Consider the following 20146-nt stretch of genomic DNA (forward strand, 5'->3'; position numbering starts at 1 on the left):
AGAGAGAGAGAGAGAGAGAGAGAGAGAGAGAGAGAGAGAAAGAGAAAAAGAAAGACACACACACAGAGACAGAGACAGAGAGAAATTTGCATTGAAGATTGAATTATCTCCTCTCAGCTGCTAATCAGGACCATGTGGAATCTCCAATAGAGAAGTAAGGTGGTAATTATTCATAAAATGATAGTCTCTTCCATATTTTGCCACTAAAGATATTCTGGAATGGTTTATGCTGTGATAACACTCAGCCATGGGGCTAAAAGAGTTTATATCTAAGTCTTATTGAAATGCTTGTTGGGTGAACAAAGGAGTAATAACAGCTGAAAGTCTACATGACCCATGGAAACAATGGAACTTTGTGTTCTGGGCTTTTGCCAAACCAGAAAGTTTTAGCATATTTTATAGAGGAGAAATAGTCACTGTGGGAATAGATCGATTTGCATTTTAGCTTCTTGGTTCATCTTTAAAGAAATTTATTTACTTTGTATTTTAAAACAAGGTATCCTGGGCTGCAGATTGCTTTCAGAAGTAATGATAAGATTGTGCTCCTGGGCAAATAATGACTTGAACTATAACTTGTATCAGTCATCAGTTGTGGCTCAGCTACATAGTGACATTGATTGGCAGATATACCTGGAAGCAGCATTGGCTCCAATGAACTGTGCTGTTTAATCACCCAATAAGCATTTGACAAGGCCTTACTGTGCGCCAAGGCGTTGTGGTAAGTGCTGGGGATACAAAGGCAAAAGTAAAACAGGCCACACCCTCAAGGAATCTGCATTTTAACATAGAAGACAACATGAACGTATGTAAATATATACATAATAAATATATAGAGAATACAAGGGGGTTTTCAGAGGGAGTGCGCTAATAGCTAGCAGGATCAGGAAAGGCTTCTTATAGAAGGTACTGGCAGTTGAGCTGTCTTTTTTTTTTTATTCCAGACTTTACAAATTCCAAATAAAATGAGCATTGCCGTGCTACCAAGTAAAATAGGAAAAGGATTGTATAGGAAACTGTGAGTCTCTATTGCATATAGCTTGCTTTTTCTTTTAAAAATATAATAAATTAAACATGCAAATTTCAAAACTGTCCTATTTGCTTATTTTCTTCTGGCTATCCTTTTATTTTGTTTTGTACATTTAAAAATGCTTCAGTCACCATCTTTTATTTCTTTTTGACAATTCTATCAGTACTACTCCTCCCTTCTATCTCCTATTCCTCAAATTAAAAAAAGAAAAACAAACTACTTGTAATCAATATGCATGGTCAAGTAAAACAAATTCCTGTGTTGGCTGTGTCTGAAAATGTATGTGTCATTCTGCACTTTGAGTCTATCACGTCTTTGTTTGGAGGTGGGCAGCATGTTTCATCATTAGTCCTCTGGAATCAGGTACATATACCCTTTTTTTTGGTAGTAGTTTGAGGGTTTATTTAACACAAATAAAAATGTGCAAAGCTTTTTACTCATTTTCTTCACTCCTCAGTCTAGCATCTGGATTGTTGATCTTGATGGCTAGCTGAGCTACTCTCTCAACAATGACTTTCCAATTCTTAGAAGACACATTGTGAGCAATCTTAGCATGGTAAGATTTGTTGCATATCAGGAGCACTTCCAACTCTTTGACCCTGTGCAGCAAAAACTGCCTGAATCCACTTGGTAACTAACATGTGTTTTGTCCTCTTATTGCTTCCATAACCAACACTAGGCATCAAAATCTGGCGCTTGAATCGTCTTCACACCCTATTGTCAATGCCTCTTGGTTTACGCTGATTTCTCTTGATCTTGACACATCTGTCTTGGTGCTGGATGAATTTTGTGGTCCTTTTCTTGATGATTTTAGGCTTTACAAGGGGTGTGAGGGCAGGTATGGAGCAGCAAAGAGATAGTGGACCCTCCACAGAAAGCACTGACAAAAAGAGAGAGAGAGAAGGAAAGACCTACATATACCTTTTGACAGGCACTGCAGGACTCAGAACTGAATAAGACAATATAGAAGACTGGATTGCATTTGGGTATTTATGCAATTTTTTCAACCATCTCAAGCTATCCCTAACACAAAACTCAGTAATTCTTCCAGTGGTTGCTATATGTTTATGAATTATGGAATACCATAATGTCCAAAGAATCAAAATTTGTGTTGATCAAAAGGGTAACATTGGGCATAAACAAGCTGCCTCTTATTACAAATAGTGAGCTGTTTGAAATAACTCAGACAAAAAGTATCTCAGAAATATATGACCAAAAAAAGAAGCAGGCTGGTTCTATAGCAAGATTGATGTATAATGTTATAGCAGTCATTATACATGTAATATTAATATTAAAAGATAAGCTTCCAGAATTCTGCCTTCTTCCCTCTCCACCTTCCTCCTGCCCCCATTCCTATAGAAGATTTATGGAAGGATGTGGACAAGCAGCATACAAAATGTGAACACATGGGTGGGTTATTATATTCACTGTCAGAGAGAGTACCCCAAACAATGAGACCACAGGTAAATTGATACATTGAGAATGAAAAATACAGCCTATAAATATATTCCATGGTTTTGTGTGCACATTAACTCAATATGAGCTATAGCAAAGTGTGAAGGACCCTCTGGTCATATGGTAATTAAAACTTGGGTCTACAGAATTCAGTACACAATTATTTCTGCTTTTTATGGCCCTATACAAATGACTAGGGGTGGGGACAGCTAAGAGAAACAAACAAAATGAATAGCAAAAACAAAAAACAACCCTCAGCAATCCCTATCTTTAAGTTATCCATGAAGCATGAAAGCTCTCAAATGAAAATTTTATGATGCCAGGGTAGGTAGAAACAATGCCAAAGGCATAATCATAGGAATTTGATGGTTTCTCCTTTCACCATTTCTCTGGCATCCTTACATGTAGCTGACTGACTGTATATATATACTCATAGCATTCTGTGAAAATACCCAGATATCAACTTCTGTTGGACTCTTAATTTTCCTTGCTGCCATTATATTCTTGGATTTCACTGGCCTTTAAATCCAGCTCAGTAAAAGCTGGATTTTTGCAATAGGTTGGCACTTTTCAGTTCTTTGTTGTTGGTTAAAAATTTTATCATTATTGCTTATTTCTATGAAGAATCTGTAATTCAAGGATTCCAGAGTGATTTACAAAAAAAAACATCACTATTTGTAGACAGTAGCATACACTTGAATTCTGGAATTCTGAATACCCCAAAAAAAATTCTGCCAAGGGGCCCTTCTTTAAATTTTTCCTTTGCCTTGACATTTAGAGAATACTATAGGACTTTTTGAGCAGCAACTTATTCATCACTATAGTGATTATAGGAACAAATGAAAACTCATGATTGTCATTTTATCAATGCAATGTGGCAATCCTCTAATACAGTTATGGAAATGAAATGGCCCAATATTCTGGAATCATTATATTCTATTCCTGCTACCTTTAGTGTATATTAAAATGTTCCAATGTTTTCCTAGAAACTAATTATTGAAAAAATATTCCATCTTTCATCTGAGTTCACTGCATTTCCATTCATATATGACATTAGACTTATAGTTGATGACCTACTTTTGCACCTTCTCTGTTGTGGCAATTATGCCTCCAACAAAGTTTCCACCTTTTTATTTCTCTTTTACTTAAATGTTATAGATAACCAATGTCATGATTTTTCTGAGAGAATTTAGTTCCTTGTGAATTTTTTAATATTGACGTGTTCAGCAGCTTGTGATGTTTGTTATATTTTAGTTGGATTTTATGAATTAGAATGATTTTGCTAAATGGTATGCTTTATTTCTACATTACAAATATGGATCACTTATCTTTAGATTCAATTCAGGGGGAAAAAATGACATGTGACTGCCTTTTGGTAGAAACTTGTGTGATAGCCTTGAAGAAATAAATACATTTCCTATAGCTTACTTATTCTTTATGGAATCAGATCCTAATATAGTCAGCATTACCTGGCAGTGAGAGTGAAGCCTTTGGAAACACAAATTGGAATCTTTGTGTGACCTTAATAGAGTCATTCAACATCTCTATTCTATACTCAGCAATCTGCATGTAATAGAATCACAGAACCATAGACCCTTATGAGTTAGAAGGGACCTTCAAGGTCATATAGTTCAATTTCGTCCCATACATAGAAATCTCTTCTTCTGCAACCTTGATAGAGGGTTATCTAACATGAACACTTCCAATAATGGAGAACTCATGATTTTGCAAGGCAACTCATTCCTTCTGAGAACTGTTTCTATTGTTAGAAAGTATTTATGTTGAGTTGTTCTACTGAACTTTCTTCATAAAATAAATTATTTTCACATTTAAAGAGCAGAAGATTTTATAATCAGGAAGATTCGCAATAAATTGCTATAAGTTTCAAAATGGACTTTTCCTAAAAGATATTTGGCTTAGTAGTCTGATTCAGTGAATCTTACTTTTGAACAGTTCTGACATTTTTTTTCTCTTTTTGGTGAGGCAATCGAGGTTAAGTGACTTGCGCAGGGTCACACAGATAGTTAAGTGTCAAGTGTCTGAGGCCGGATTTGAACTCGGGTCCTCCTGATTCCAAGGCCAGAGCTCTATTTACTGTGCCACCTAGCTACCCCCAGTTCTGAAATTTCAATGCATCAACAAGCAACTATTTTGAAATATGTACTGGGAGGAATACAAGAAAAGGATTCCATGAATCATTCAGGATCTACCTACATGATGCCAGAATATCCAGCAGGAACAGTGAAAAAGTACATCACCCACTTAGATGTTTTAGCTCTGTGATGCCAATCGTTTGGATATTTGAAAACATCAGATTCATGGATTTTCTACTTTTCATTCTAATATTTGATGTCACATAGGTACATTCAAGACTAAGATTGAATTGCTCAGCTCATATGCACAAATGTTTAAAAATTCATCTGACTTCAGAATAGGTGGCAGGGCATAGAAACTTTGGGTTAATTCCCAAGAGAACCTACATGGGAAAAACAGGCTTTAATTGTTGCATGTAAAATTTTGATTAGATATTGCTGAGGTTTATTAAGTACTGAAATAAGTTACCTAGGGAGGCCCATTTTATAAAAAGCAGAATAGATTCTCTTGTGTCTATGAGGTTTGGACAATTCTGTTTGAAAGTGTGGGTTGTGTTGTATGACATCTGAAGGTCTCTGCTATTGTCTTTCTCCTACCAGTTCTGTATATCTCCATTAGATGCTTACATGATTTGCATGCATTTCATCCCACTGCTTCATGTGATGCTGACAATGAAGATATGAGATATTTGTGGGCATAGGCATTTCCTGCAGTGGGGCCAAAGGGAAGAGGAAAAAAAACAGAGAGGAAGTGTAAGTGCATTATTTAAAAGGAGCAAAACTGTTTTGTATTAAATCTTTAATAACTGAAATGTATGTGATTTGTACTCTGTAATTGCAATAATAAGAATGAATTGATGGCTTGTAGTTTTATTTTTACTTCAACTGAAAAAATTCAGAGAGCTTTAGAAGGCTGATGTCATTAAGACAATATATCATACTTGTAAAGAAAGGGGTAAATAGTATTAATGGAAGAATTAATGGAGCAAGGAAGAGGTTTTTCTTAAACTCATATCAGCAAGTTCATGGTAGAATCATGTAGAGATTATGACATTTCCTTTCAACTTTACCTTCTCTATCTGAAATAGTCAGTATTAACAACATTGACTGAAATCCTACAGTATTTATTGAAAAGTCAGTATTAACACATGAAAATGTTAAAGATTAATTAGGACCAGATGTGGTTAAAATTATTTTCGGTTTATAATCTTGCATAATCCTAACCAATTTACCAGAATGGATATTTAAGCCTTGTAAATCATTTTGAGATTCAGAAGCCAGACAGATTTTTATTTTATCTGGCTTTTAGAATGCATCACGTACAATTATGTTTGTAGCTTTAGTGCTACATGGTTGGACTGCTGATGGGATGGTTGTCTGAGGAAAATAATTGACTTTCTACTCCCAAGCCCCTTTGGCTACTTTGTCATTGTCTATACCTCCATTTAAGAAATAGTTAATAAAGCTTCATTTCTTATTTCTTTTTATATTCCTTTTTTCTATTTAAATTTTCTCAGTAAGCAAGGAAACAATTTCTATAGTATTAAAGATTTAGAGGTGAATTCAAGGTTAAAACACAAATTAAGTGAACTATAATCATGTCATTTTCTAAAATGAGTTATAATACTTAAGGGAAGATGCCACAAATGGACTATAAAATATCCCAACAGAATAATTGCAACCAGGCTGTAATATGGAAAGAAGACATGAAAAAAGAGAAGGGTTCAGCTTAAAAGCTTTAGTTTAATGGAAATTGGGCTAAAGAAGAGTATATATGAGTAAGCCTGCTTGTACATGACATGACTACTAATTTTAATTTTGCTGCTGCTGGTTTTATTGGAACAATTTGGTAGGTGGATTGTTGAAATGATAAATCATTTGATCATCCATCTTAACCCAGGCCAATATTTTTAGGATTTTTTGTGGCTAGGAAGAAAATAAGTATTAGCTTTTATAATGAATCATTATAAAAAATCTTTGAAAAGTAATACTGACATTCTGATTTCCATTTATGAGGCTAGCACTGCTGTAGGATGTGTGCTTGGTAGTTTTCTTCTATTAGTGGTGGATTTATATCGAGCCCTCCTAATTCTTGCTCAGTCTTTCTTGAGTTGAATGGCATGGACTTAGAGAGAGAGACAGAGAGAGAAACAGAGACAGACAGCAGAGATAGACAGAGACTAAGAGAGACTGGTTCAGATGTATATTTTGTGATAATCATAAAGCTTTTGGGGTGCTTTGTTTTTGGGTCACGCTAAGCTAATTAACCCACACTGGGATTGAATCTCTTATACTGGCTTTTTTAGACTTACAAATTCTTAGTTATAAGCAGCTCCTTCATCTCAGTTTGTTCATTCAGTACAATAAAACAAATATTCATTAGCTGTATACTCTGCCAAGCACCGTGCTAGAAACTGGTTGTGTTTCTCCCTGACCCTCACTTCCCTTGCAGGGGTCATGAAGGAGAGATATAAGAGCAGCCTAGGTTTATCTTAACTACTTTATTGGTGCACTAGCTCTAGTTAGCAGCTATTTGGAGCAGGTAGGGAATAGGATATCTAAAATTCCAACTTCCTATTCACTGAGGCTCCTTTCTCCCTTCTCCCATCAGCAATGATGCTCATAAGCATCATTCTGTCTTCATTCCTCTTCACTTAAAAGCCTAGATTGTCCCATTTCTGTGATTTACTGTCATTACAATGTCATTGGCATAATCCTGCACATGTTCAACCCCAGCTTTGGGGAATAAATTTATCTTTCAAGCTGGTAATGATCTTCCTCTGGTAGTGTGTTGAGTACCTCAGCTGGCCTTGATGTTGTATTGACTGAGGTCGCCTTTGGTTTGGCATTCTTGTGGCCTTTTGGGGGACACCCTCTCTCCTGAGGTTCTGTAAGTCAGGTTTAGTTTGTGTCTATGCTTCAAAAATTTGTCTGCACCTGTATTTCTTGAGATAAAATGCTCTCAGAAGACAATAAGTTTGGGCAGTTAAGATAAGCCACCACTATAGAGGTAAAATTCTAAAACTATAGAAAGCTGTGGGTGTGATTCAGCTATTGCCTAAACACTCTTCTTCACCATCTTGTTTCCTTGCTCCCACCTCTTGCCACTTTTACTTCGCGCTAACTCCATGGCTACCAAGAAGATTGTATAAATTGATTGATAACAAATAATGAAGAAACTGTAAATTTGCATAACCCTTAATATGCTGTTGTTCAGTTGTTTCCAACTCTTCATTGGGAATTTCTTGGCAAAGATACCTGGAGTGGTTTGCCATTTCCTTCTTCAGCTCATTTTAAAGATGAGGAAACCGAGACAAACTGGTTTAAGTGACTTGCCCAGAGTTACACAGCTAGTAAGTGTCTGAGGCCAAATTTGAACTCAGGAAGATGAGTCTTCCTGACATCAGGCCCAGCACTCTATCCTCTGTGCCACCTAGCTGCCTCCTAATATACTTGAGGAATAAGTTAGACACTAAAGAAGCTACTAAATATTTCATTTTAGTACATATGAAATATATGTAGAAAGTATCAACATAAAGTATTATTTGTCACTTAAACATTTTATAAATTGCTAGTTTTTTCCCCAATCTGTAACTGAAACATATGTCTTAAGCTTGTCGCCCCACCATATTCTAATATCTGATATCCTTTATCTTCATTCTGTTGCCAAGTTGCCATGTTTTAACAAAAACTCAAATGTAATAAATGCTTGTGAATGGTTGAACTGAATTCAATGTTAATAATATTCAATTGGTTGCATATTACAGAAGGAATTTTTAGGAGGACAGGGGTTGAACTTAGTGACCACTGAAATCTATTTCAACTCCAAAATTCTGTGATTCTGTAATAAGATGATTCTAACTCTTAATACCAAACTGCATTCTGTGCTATTAGCTCATTAGATACAAACCAATGAAATTTTTAATTGAAGTTATGTTATCTTAAAGTTATATCATAAATTTCATGCCATCTGCTAAATATTTTCATACTCGATATATTTTGATTAAAATAGTCTGATATTTTAGTTCATCTTTTATACATTTACATTTGAATTACAGTAAACTTTTTAGGGAGATTTTAATGAAATGTCCTGAGTTATCTTTTATGGAATATTAAATTATGTTACATTAAAATCATATTTATATCACTCTTGAGATACGTGGTATAAACTGGAACTTCAATTATTCTTACTCAGGTCAAAGCATGTTCAAAAAGCTTATTGGCTCTCCACTTACCTCTCAGGTAAAATGTAAACTCCTTTCTCTGGTATTTAAAACCCTTCATAAACTTTCTAAACAGATTTCCCATTATCATTCTTCAGGCTCTCTCCATTTCAGCCAAACTGGCCAACTTGCTGTTTCCTAAGTGCAACATACCATTTCTCATCTTCATGTCTTTGTACAAGATACCCCCTTTGCCTGGCATTTACCTCTGCCTATTAGAAGCCCTTGCTTCCAGGAGGGCTTAATCTAGGTGCCACTTTCCACCCAAAGCCCTTCTGTACCTCTTCAGTTTTTATCATCATTTCCCTTTAAATTATTTTGTATATGTATATTACATATATTTTGTATTTGCTTAATTGTGTATATGTTATTCTCTCCCCACCCCATCCCTTCACCCAATCATCCACCCCCTTTAGAATATAAACTCTTTATGAGCAGGAATGATCTTGTTTTTGTCTTTATACCTTCAGTTTCTACATAATTTCTGGCATATAGTAGGCATTTAATAAAATGGATGAATGAATGAGATAATTTGAAATATCAGAAAGTATTGTAGTAGGTGAAAAGGATACTAGGTACCTGAATTGAGGGTTTTTTTTTCATTTCTATGATTCTTAATCAAATTAATGCAGTTGATAAATTACTCTTTTATTGCCATCATATTCACAGATTTTAAAAAAATCTGTTTCTAGACTCAAGCTGTCATCCATACTTTCTAGAGTCAAATTGTCACATCCTGTCTTAATGACTGAGTCCTTCCTGCTGCTTTCCTTATTCTGATCTTTTTTCCTTTTTAACATTCAGTTCCTCTGACAAGGTTATAATCCATTTTCATCATTCAGACTACTTCATAACCAGTTTTAAATAACTCCACTGGGTCTCTCTGACCTTTCAGTATGAAGTCCAAACTCCCAGTCTTCCCCTCATCAGGATGCCACAACATTCTTCCCCACCCCACTTTCTTCTAATTTTCTGCTCTCTGCATGTAGCTCCATTTACTAAGAAGTTTGAGAATAGCATGAATTAAACTTTTGGGCCACCTAAGGGCTATGCTTAAAACCTTTTCTTTTTCAATCCCTGATATTGAAAATCTTTCTAAAATAGGTTAATATAAATTCCCGCTTTCATAAGAACGTTGTATGAAATACTCCTTAATTTTCTATGATAGTAATAACAATTAACTCTTATATATGACTTTAAGGTTTACAAAGAGCTTTACATATGTTCATTTGATGCAGGTCTTACAATCATATAGGCTATCATTTTAATTCTCTAGTTTAGAGGGTATAAGAGATTTGCTCAAAACTATGTTGGTCCCTTAACATATTCTGAAAGTTTTTAGTAAGTTCCTGACATCAGGGCTTTTTTCGTAGGCTTATAGAATTCAGGATGAGAAAGGAGTTTAAAGATCAACTCCTAGTCCAATCCCCTAATTATCTACCGCTTTAAAAAAAAGTCAGTAAAGAAAAATGCTAGTAAACATGGATTGCAGTGGTTAGTTGGATTCTGGTTAATAGAGAATTTACTTTAATTCGTTCCTATGTTCCACTCCTGTTCTCTTCCTTGATGCTATCTCTCCTCTACACTTCGAACAATTTCCACTCTATTAGCTAATTCTTTTTCCTTTGCAAAACTTCAAAATTAAATTTATTAAGCAGGATTTCCCTTTTCTCTTCCATATCACTTTGTGGTATTTAGAGGAAAATACCATAAATACCAACTCTGACGATTTTAGAATATAATTTTCTAATAATCAGTGCTTAAATGGTCCTACCAATTTAGCCATTTTGATTGAAATAATGTGAAATTCGGCATTACTTAAAAACCAAGTAATCTTGGGCAAGTCAGTTAATCTCTATGAGCCTCCATTTCCTCATTGGCAAAATAGGGATAAATAATACTTCATTACCTATTTCACAGATTAGTTATGTGGAAAATGTTAACAAACTATGTAGTGATATGTAAATGAGAATTGATATTAATATATGAAATATCAAATGGCTTTTGGAAGATGTTAATAAAATGTCATGAAATATCAAATTAGGTATTATCCTTAAGTCATATTTAGATTACCTCTCAGATTCATGGAAGAAATTGAAACTTGAATGCTAGTTTGTGACATAGTTTGAAATATCAGAAGGCTTTATGCTATTAAGTGAATTAATATACCCATATTGGGAATATTATTATTAATAACTATTGATAAGAATACAAGATAATAATTAACTCCATCAGATAATAAATTCAATTCAGCCATAATTTAAGTACCTATATGGTTCTAAACCCTCAAGGAGAAAAAGAAAAATAGTTCACATTTATATGGTACTTTTTAAACTATGAGTTATATATGTATGTATATATTTGGCTATAAGTTATGTCATACAGTTTTATAACTATGTTATAAAACACCTACTATATATTATCTCATTTATTCCTCACAGCAACAAAAAACTAATTTTTTCCCCAAAGATTTGACCAAATTATTGGGTCATTTTGCCATAAAGAATTCATATCCATGTGTTTTTCTTGTAGTTTGATATCTATTTATTCTTTAATGACTTTATCACCAAAAAGCACACCATTATCAAAAAGTGCATAGCAGGGTACTAGGCTCTACATAGAATTAGAAATTGTGCCTTTTCTCAGGGAACTTAGCCTTTGAGAAGCAAATCTCCAATATCAGTGCTTGATTTTTCTATTTTAAAATAGCTGTTCTCAAATGACTTTTAAAGTGTTGCAGATGCTGAATTTCTAAGTATTTTCATAAGTGTGCTGAATTTGTTATAAGAAGATAACACAATCATGTCTTGTTTTTTCTTCATTCTGTGATTCATTTAACATCAAATACTTATTGAGTACGTTTTATGTCAAATTAGTGCCAAACTCAGATAGGAAGGGGAGGCCACTAAATCTTGCGTAAGGATCTCTGCTGACACATATTAACCTAGAAAACCCCCTATTAACATTATCTATATTTTATTGTATTTTATTTCTTTTGTTAAGTGTTTCCCAATTTCATTTTAATCTGGTTCAAGCTACACTAAAAGTGTTGAGACCTGTAGGCTGCCTGTTTGACACCACTGCTGTAAGGTACTCTGCTAGATACATTGGGGGTGGTGACGAACTTCCAATGAACCATGGGCATTCACTTGTGTAATAAGTTTTTTGAACATTTTTCAATAGCAGTGTCTAGGGAAAAGAATTTTTCTTTGTGAAACTCTTCATGTAACTAAGGAATACTATAATAATCATCTTTTTTCATATGCATGCTAGTCAATAAATATTAAATAATGCATCATAATGTCCGGAATATAGTTCCTGTGCTACACTTGTAACGTGTCTTGTATGTACATTATGAGTCCATTTTATTACACTGATTAGCCATGCTGGAAAGTGTAACTTACTGTGTTAATACTATAGAGTCATAAAATACAAGAAACAACTAGTTTTTTCTCTAGCCATTGATCATATGTATGTTTCTTACATTAAGAGCAATAGGAGGCATCACGTGAGCATGTAATGACATACTATTACATTGCAAGGACAAAGCGGTGCTGACTTATGATGGCCACATCCGATTAAATTCAGTGAGAAGGTATTAAGCATTGATTGTGTACAGAACACTAGAAATGTTGGGAGATGGTAAATTTTAGATAAAATCTGATCAGTGCCTTTACTTGCCCTAAGGCAGCTGGGTAGAGCAGTAGATAGAGAGCATTGTGCAGGGTCACACAGCTACTAAGTGTATGAGGTCAAATCTGAACTGAGATCTTCCTGATTAGTTCCCCAACAAAACCTAGTAGGCTGAATCTACAGGGATGGTCAGCATTAGTCAAATTAATGACATAAGTAAACTTTATCCTTGCTGCTCTCTGCTTCATTTTTTCTGTATCCTATACTCCTAATAAATCTCCAGTGCTCTCAAGTTTCATAGGCCTACACAAAGTCTGTTCAAACAATTCATTTAAAAAATAACAGCCAAATTGGGTGATGTAATAAAACTGACTGGACCAATTGCTTGACTCAGCTGATTTAGGTACTATTAGTTCAATTGGTCATATGAGTAGATAGAACCATTCCCACTCTCTACTTTATATGAAAGCTTTGTTTATTTTGCTTTGAAATGGTAAAATGCATTAGAAGGCCTTATCAGTGAGGTTAAAATCTTGGAAATATTCCTGCAGAACAGAATTATTTTCTTTCCCCCAAATTTAATGTTTTCACATTTATCCTTTTGTAGATGTGTATTAGGCTCCATTCTTCATAAAACTAATGAAAATTAAAAGTGCTTCTGACAAGTTTAATAAAGGCTGAAATCTGTTGGCTAGATACAATGATTCAAGTTTTGGCTTCTTTTCTCTTTTCATTAAAGTGCTTATGTTCTAAATGTGGCAGGACAGGATACTCCTACTCCTACTCCTTAATAGGCTAAGATGCAAAAGAGCACCTCCACACATTATATAAGAAAGACTAAACTAATATATGAAATTTCATCTCTAAGAAAACTATTCATATTTCATATTCAGAAATTTCTTAAAGGGCTAGCATATACTTAGTTCCTTCACTTAGAACAAATCTCCTAGATCAGCTTTCCACTAGATATTTTTGGCTGTCATGTGGCAGTGAATTCATCATAGTCTTTCACAGTGGTGCAAATAAGTGGAAATCTGGTGGCGGAAAGACACATGATAGGATGCTGCAGATAAATGGCTTATGGTAGATCAGTCCTTAAATCCTATGGATAGGTGTTGATCCTAAGAAAAAAAGTAAAAACAAAGAGAAAGATGACAAAGCAAAGAAAGTACATTTCCGATATATTTATGATGTCTAAAGGGATTTTTTTGGGTACTTCTCTTGCCACTGGCTTAAATTTCTCAAAATATCTGCAGCAACTAAGCTTTGTTATCACAATGTGACTTGGAGTGCCTCCCCCCTCTTCTCATGCTTTTTCTGTCTTATTTTTTAATCATTTTGTTGTCTTTTTATTTTTTCCAATCATGTTTTTGTTGGCTGTATCTCCTGAAGGTTATTGAGAAAATATGGATAAAAATCACACAAGATGAGATGAGCAGGGTTTAAAATCTGTGCTGGTGTAGGAAATAATATCCCAATGAAATCACAGATTTTTGAAAGCATGAGAAAAGATTTTTGTTATCTTCTCCTGGGGTTGAGGTAAAGCAATACAAAGACATTGTGATCATCGTGATCTCTAATCAGAGAGGAACTTATATCTAGTAATTAGGATTTAGAGCAGGAAAGGACCTTAGCAGTCCCCTAAGTCAACCGCCTCCTTTTATGAGGGAGAAAACAGGTCTAGAGAAGTTAAATGACCCACCCAATACCTTTCTCTTCCCTGCACCATGCTTCCCTAATAAAATTTGCTGAATGGGTTATTTCCTAAAATATAAAATAATATAGAGTAGTAATTTCAATACATTTACCTAAGAAACATCATTGATGTAAATGTATGATAAAGATTGAGTTAGACATAGTTCTTGATGGAGCATTTTAAAACAAAAGTATTTTTTAACAGTTTGAGCTAAATATCATGGAAATAAATATTCTAGAAGATGGTAAATAATGTCTCCTATCATGCCTTAAAAACTTCTGTAAGAGTATGTGGTGTTTTAACTATTGTATTAATTATGTGAAGAATAATACTCCAAGCCCAGGGAATACTACTGTAGTTAATTACAAATTTGCCCTCAGGAAAAAGCACCCTGAGCTGTACTATTAAGTATGGAATAAATTTCTAGCAATGGTATAGAGACTCGTTTGAGGTTATCTTGGTATTGACATTTAATCTGTGTTTACAGTTATTTGTAGGGTATTCATCGACACTACAAGTTTCAGTATTGGATGATCTATTATTAGCTTGAAGTAAAATGACATTTAGATATAAATATTTGGGAACAAGGGCATAAAGTCAAATGGAAGAATCACAGAATCGTATTCTGGGGATAACCTCCAAAGTTGTTATAATTTTTAAAAATACCGAGATAAAAAAACACATGCTGCTGAATGAAGGTGGAGAAAAGTACACTGTTCTGATTAGGCCCACTATAGATTTATTTTACAACTTCAACTGGGCCCTTATTTTGCTAGGAATCCTTCTTACCTGCCTTATCAACTCACTATCCCACTCTTCATAGTGACTCTTCTAAACCGTTTCATCCCTCCTCAAGTCTCCTACAGTTCCCCTCTTCCCTACCTTCTCAGTTGAGAACTTTACTTCGTATTTTACAGAAAAAAATTAAGGCCATTCACTGTGAACTCCCTCTTTCCTCCTCTTCCCCATCTCATATGCCTTCTGCCACAGTCTCCTCCTTCACCCTGTCTCATATGATGAGGTGACCTTACTTATTACCAAAGCTAACCCCTCTCCCTGTTCAAGAAATCCCATTTCACTCTCCAGCAGACTGCCCATTGTCATCTCTGCTCCATTACTTATTTCAGTCTCTCCCTGTCTATTGGATCACTCTCTACTGCCTACAAATATGCCCATGTCTCCTCCATCCTGAAAAAAACTGTTACTTGAGCCTTTCATTCCCACTAACTTTTTATATCTCTTCTGCTCTTTGTAGGTAAACACTTCGAAAAGGCTGTCTAAAATAAATGCATCCACCTTCCTCTAACTTGCTTTTTAACCCTTTCCAATCTGGCTTCCAAACTAATTATTCCTCTGAAATTGCGCTCTCCAGTTACCAATAATCTTTTAGTTGCCAAATCCAATGGCTTTTTCTCTGTTCTCATTCTCCTTGACCTTTCTGCAGTCTTTGACGCTATTGATCATCCTCTACTCATTGATATTTTCTTCTCTCTAGGTTTTTGGGACACCATTCTCTCCTGGTTATCCTCTGACCAATATAACCACTCTTCTGTCTCCTTTGCTGGATCCTCATCCAGATCACATCCTCTAACTCTAGGTGTGCCAAAGGGTTCTCTCCTGGGCCCCCTTCTCTTCTCCCTCTATACTACTTCACTTGGTGATCTCATCAGCTCCCATGCATTTAATTATTATTTCTGTTCTGACAATTTGCAAATCTACCTATCCTGCCCCAACCTCTCTACTGACCTCCAATCTTGCATCTCCAACTGCGTTTCACACGCCTCAAACTGGAGCCATTAGACACCTTAAACTCAATATGTCCAAAATTGTTCTCATTATCTTTCTCCCTAAACCCTCTCCATCTCCTACTTTCCCTATTAGTATTAAGAGCAATACTATCCTTCCAGTCTCCCCAAGACTCATAGCCTAGAAGTCATTCTTGACTTCTCACTATCTCATGCCACCATATCCAGTCTGTTGCAAAGTCCTGTCCATTTCACTCTTGCATATTCTCTCAGATATGCCCCCTTCTCTCCTCTGACACTGCCACCATTCTTGTACAGGCCCTCATCATGTCACACCTTGGGTATTGCAGTAGCCTGCTGGTGGGTCTGCCTGCCTCAACTCTTTCCATTCAGCCACTAACGTGATTTTCCTAAAGTTACTCAATAAACTCCAGTGGCTCCCTATTGCCTCCAGGATCAAATACAAAATGCTCTTTTTGGAATTCAAAGCTCTTTATAACCTCACCCCCTCCTGCCTTCCCAGTCTTCTCATACCTTACTCCCACCACAAACTGGCCTTCTTGCTCCCAACATTTTCTATGTCTATCACCCATGCCTTGAATGTGCTCCCTAAGGTCTGCTGGCTTCTTTTACTTCCTCTAAGTCCCAACTAAAATCTCATCTTTTGTAGGAAGTCATTGCTAATCCTTATTAATTCTGTTCCCTCTGTTAATTATTTCCTATTTATTCTGTAGTATAGCTTGTTGATATATATATATATTTGTTTTGGTCTCCATTATTAGAGCATGAGATCCTTGAGGGTAGAAACTGTCTTTTGCCTCTTTTTGTATCCCCAGAGATTAGCACAGTACCTGGCACGTAGGAAGCACTTAATAAAGGTTTATTGATTAATTTCCACCACACAAATTATTAAAGTCTTAATAGTTACACTGTCAGTATTGGGACCTTCTAGGGTCCAGGCATTTTCATAACTAGAATTTAAAGATTTAAATGAAAATAGCAGTAGCAGACCTCAGTTTCTGCAGTTATATTTCTCCTGGAAAAGAGATGATGTGACTACGTAAAGGAAAATATAAACAGGAAGGAACAATCTTAAATTAATTTCCCATGTTCTCCTCATTTGTCCATAGATGTAACTTATGAATAAGATTATGTGATGAATAAATGCCATATTAGTAAATAAAGACATATTGACACTCCAATTGTAATGCAAAGCAAAATATGTCTTCTTTCTGGGTCATTTCAATATGGTTTATCAAAAAGGTACCCATGGTCCATCATATCAAACATTTTGGTGGCAGCTTGCCAAGAGTCAACAAAGAAATGAGTCTCAACTTGCACAGAGCTTTATGGAACTTTATGTCAATTTGCAAAAGAAATACAACCATTTTTTAAAAACATGGCTTTGAAGTAACTACCTTTAATTAATAGCATTCAACAAAAAATACCGCCCCAAAACTAACCAATTTATCAACACTCTGTTTTCATTAATGCACGCCCAAATTATAGGGGAGAATTACTGAGGTTTCAAAAATTGATTATATATTGTTTATTTTAAAGAAAGAAACTTATCTTTCCCCATTTAAGGCAGCATGAGGCAGCCCTGGATTTGAGATTAAATGAGTAAGGTTTAAATCTCTCTTTCACCTACTATGTGAATGAATTATAGCAAGAATCATCTCTCTGGGCCTCAGTTTCCTCATTTGTAAAATGAAGGAGTTGGTTACCTTAGACCACCTTAAAGAACCTTGAGTTCTAAGAGTTTGTATATCAAGCAGGAGAAGACTGTGAAGATAAGTCCAAGTTATCTAAGAAGATGACTGGATAAATCAGCAAACAGTCCTTTTTAGGACTGAGGGTCATCATAACACTGCGCTAGTCTTATTTTCTAAGAAGCAATCTATTTTCCCTTGATGATGATAGCTAGTATTTATGTAACATGTTATGATTTGCAAGGCACTTTACATATATCTCATTTGATCCTTACAACAAACTTACAAGGTAGGAGCTGTATTATCCTCATTTTACTGATGAGGAAACTAAGGCAGACAGAGTTAAATGACTTGCCCAAGGTCACACAGCTAGTAAGTATAGGAGACTGCATGTGAACTCAGGTGTTCCTGACTCCAAGTCCAGTTTTGTATTCACTGTACCATCTAGCTGCCTTGACTCTAAAAATACCAATAGGTCCTTTCCTTTCTGTTCAAAGCTTATTCTAGCTAGTGGTTTTTAAAGGTATACCCTCTACACTAGAACCTTCAAAAGTCACCCCCATTTTCATTAACAGGTTATATGAATGGGTTATAATTCTTTTTAAAGTACAAAAAATGTGTTTTTTTCTTTAAGCAATCCAAGAAAGCATAAATAACAGGAACAGAAAAACACACTGATCTTAAATCTCTATTTCCTTACCCCTTTTCAACAGTGAACGTCTCTTTCCCCCTCTATGCCACTGTGCAAAAGTGAATACTTAATCTTGATACATTATATCCTTCCATGTCTAGACTGCTTTATTTAAGGTCCCTTGGGCTAGCTAGCATCCAGCCTGGTGCCAATTTCTCTTTCTAGACATTACTATGCTGCCTTTTGGGTAGTTCTGTCAAGGTTGTTAATAAAGATTGAACAACAAAACTAACTTTATTGATATTTTAAGCTTTTACCGGCATCTCAGGGAAGAGGGATCAATCAAAAAGTATTTGCTGAATGTTGACTGCATGCTTGGTACTGTGCTGGGTGATTTAGGATCCCAAAGGAAGACAAGACGTGAGGGACATACAGTCTAATGGTGAGACAATTTGGGAGGAGGGCAGGAAAAAATGAAAAAAAGGAAGTTACACGATGACTATGCATATTTAAAAGGAAATGGCAAGTTGAACATCTTAGATTTGCAGTTTTGTGTAGAATCATCTTTTTTTATTCTATGTTACAAAATTACTTGTTTTGTTTCTTAAGTTCAGAAAAGTAATAAATTAAAATTTACAAAAACATAATTTAGATAAAAAAAGATGTATTGATGAGACAGAATGGTCAATGTACACTGCTATTGCCCTTGTGGCTGCATCACCAAAACAAACATGTCATAAAGAAGAGGGGGAAATGATTCTAAACCCCTAGAATTTGTCACTTTTAGTACCTTGACAGAGCCATGTTTTCCCTGATGTGATATACATTTCCTCCAGTGGTTTAGATTATACCTATTCATGCTTTTTCGTCCTTGCTCTTCTTATCTGTGTTTTCTCACAATCCTCCATGAAAGAGCTAGCCAATGTCATGAAGGACTTCTTCTAGTTCTGTAATAATATTCTGTGGGCATATGCTGTCCCTCATATACTGTTCATACGCTATCCCTCAATCTTTGTTTTTTGTTTTTTTGTTATTTTTTTTTTTTGGCAAGGCAGTTGAGGTTAAATGACTTGCCCAGGGTCACACAGCTGGCAAGTATCAAGCGTCTGAGACTGGATTTGAACTCAGGTCCTTCTGACTCCAGAGCTGGTGCTGTATCCACTGTGCCACCTAGCTGCCTCACTATCCCTCAATCTTGCTACATGACCAGTCCGCTTTATTTTCTAATTATACATTTCTTAGATATCTTTTATATGGCTAGTTTTGAAAAGTTGAGCAAAAAAATAAAAAGCTGGTATTTATATAGCCCTTTGAGGTTAACAAAGCACTTCATAAGTATTTTCTTATTTGGTCCTTACAACCACCCAGAGGGTAGGTACTATTATTAGTCCCATTTTATAAATGAGGAAATTGAGGCAGAAAGAGGTTAAGTGACTTGCCCAGGGTTGCACAGCTAGTAAGTATCTGAGCCTGTATTTGAACTAAGGTCTTTCTAACCACAGGTCCAACACTCTATTAACTGTGTACCACCTAGCTCCCTGAGTTTTTGTATCCAGCTATAGCCTAGGATTGTGATGTACAATTCCCCAAACACAATCTTTCTCCTATTCAATTCCAGGCACTATTCATTGCCCATCTGTCATGGCTATCCAAGATGTATATGCTGATGGACTTAATGTCTAAATCATAACTGGGTCTTCCCTCTTACAAGGCAATTCTTTTTTTCCCCCTTAATTAACTATCATACTCTCCTTAGAGTTATTCCAAACCTTTTCAATTTTCTTCAAACCTATCATCTCCTCCTTCCTCCTTTCTCCCTCTCAGGAGAAGACCTCACCTCATACTTCATTGGGAAAAAAATAGAGACTATTCACCATGAGTTAGTTCTTCTATTCTATTCCTCCAGCTCACTCCAAATTAATAAGCATTTA

The 20146-nt window shown here is 35.5% G+C and overlaps 1 protein-coding gene and 1 pseudogene across 1 annotated transcript in view; one reads left to right on the forward strand and one right to left on the reverse strand.

Annotated features, from left to right (window-relative positions):
• EML6 (EMAP like 6) overlaps window positions 1-20146 on the forward strand; it is a 295107-nt gene that overhangs the window by 67471 nt on the left and 207490 nt on the right.
• On the reverse strand, window positions 1461-7705 carry LOC110215078 (large ribosomal subunit protein eL32 pseudogene; annotated as a pseudogene).

Source organism: Phascolarctos cinereus, unplaced genomic scaffold (genome assembly GCF_003287225.1).
Source record: "Phascolarctos cinereus isolate Bilbo 61053 unplaced genomic scaffold, phaCin_HiC Scaffold_2;HRSCAF=192, whole genome shotgun sequence".
NCBI classification, from domain to species: Eukaryota; Metazoa; Chordata; class Mammalia; order Diprotodontia; family Phascolarctidae; genus Phascolarctos; species Phascolarctos cinereus.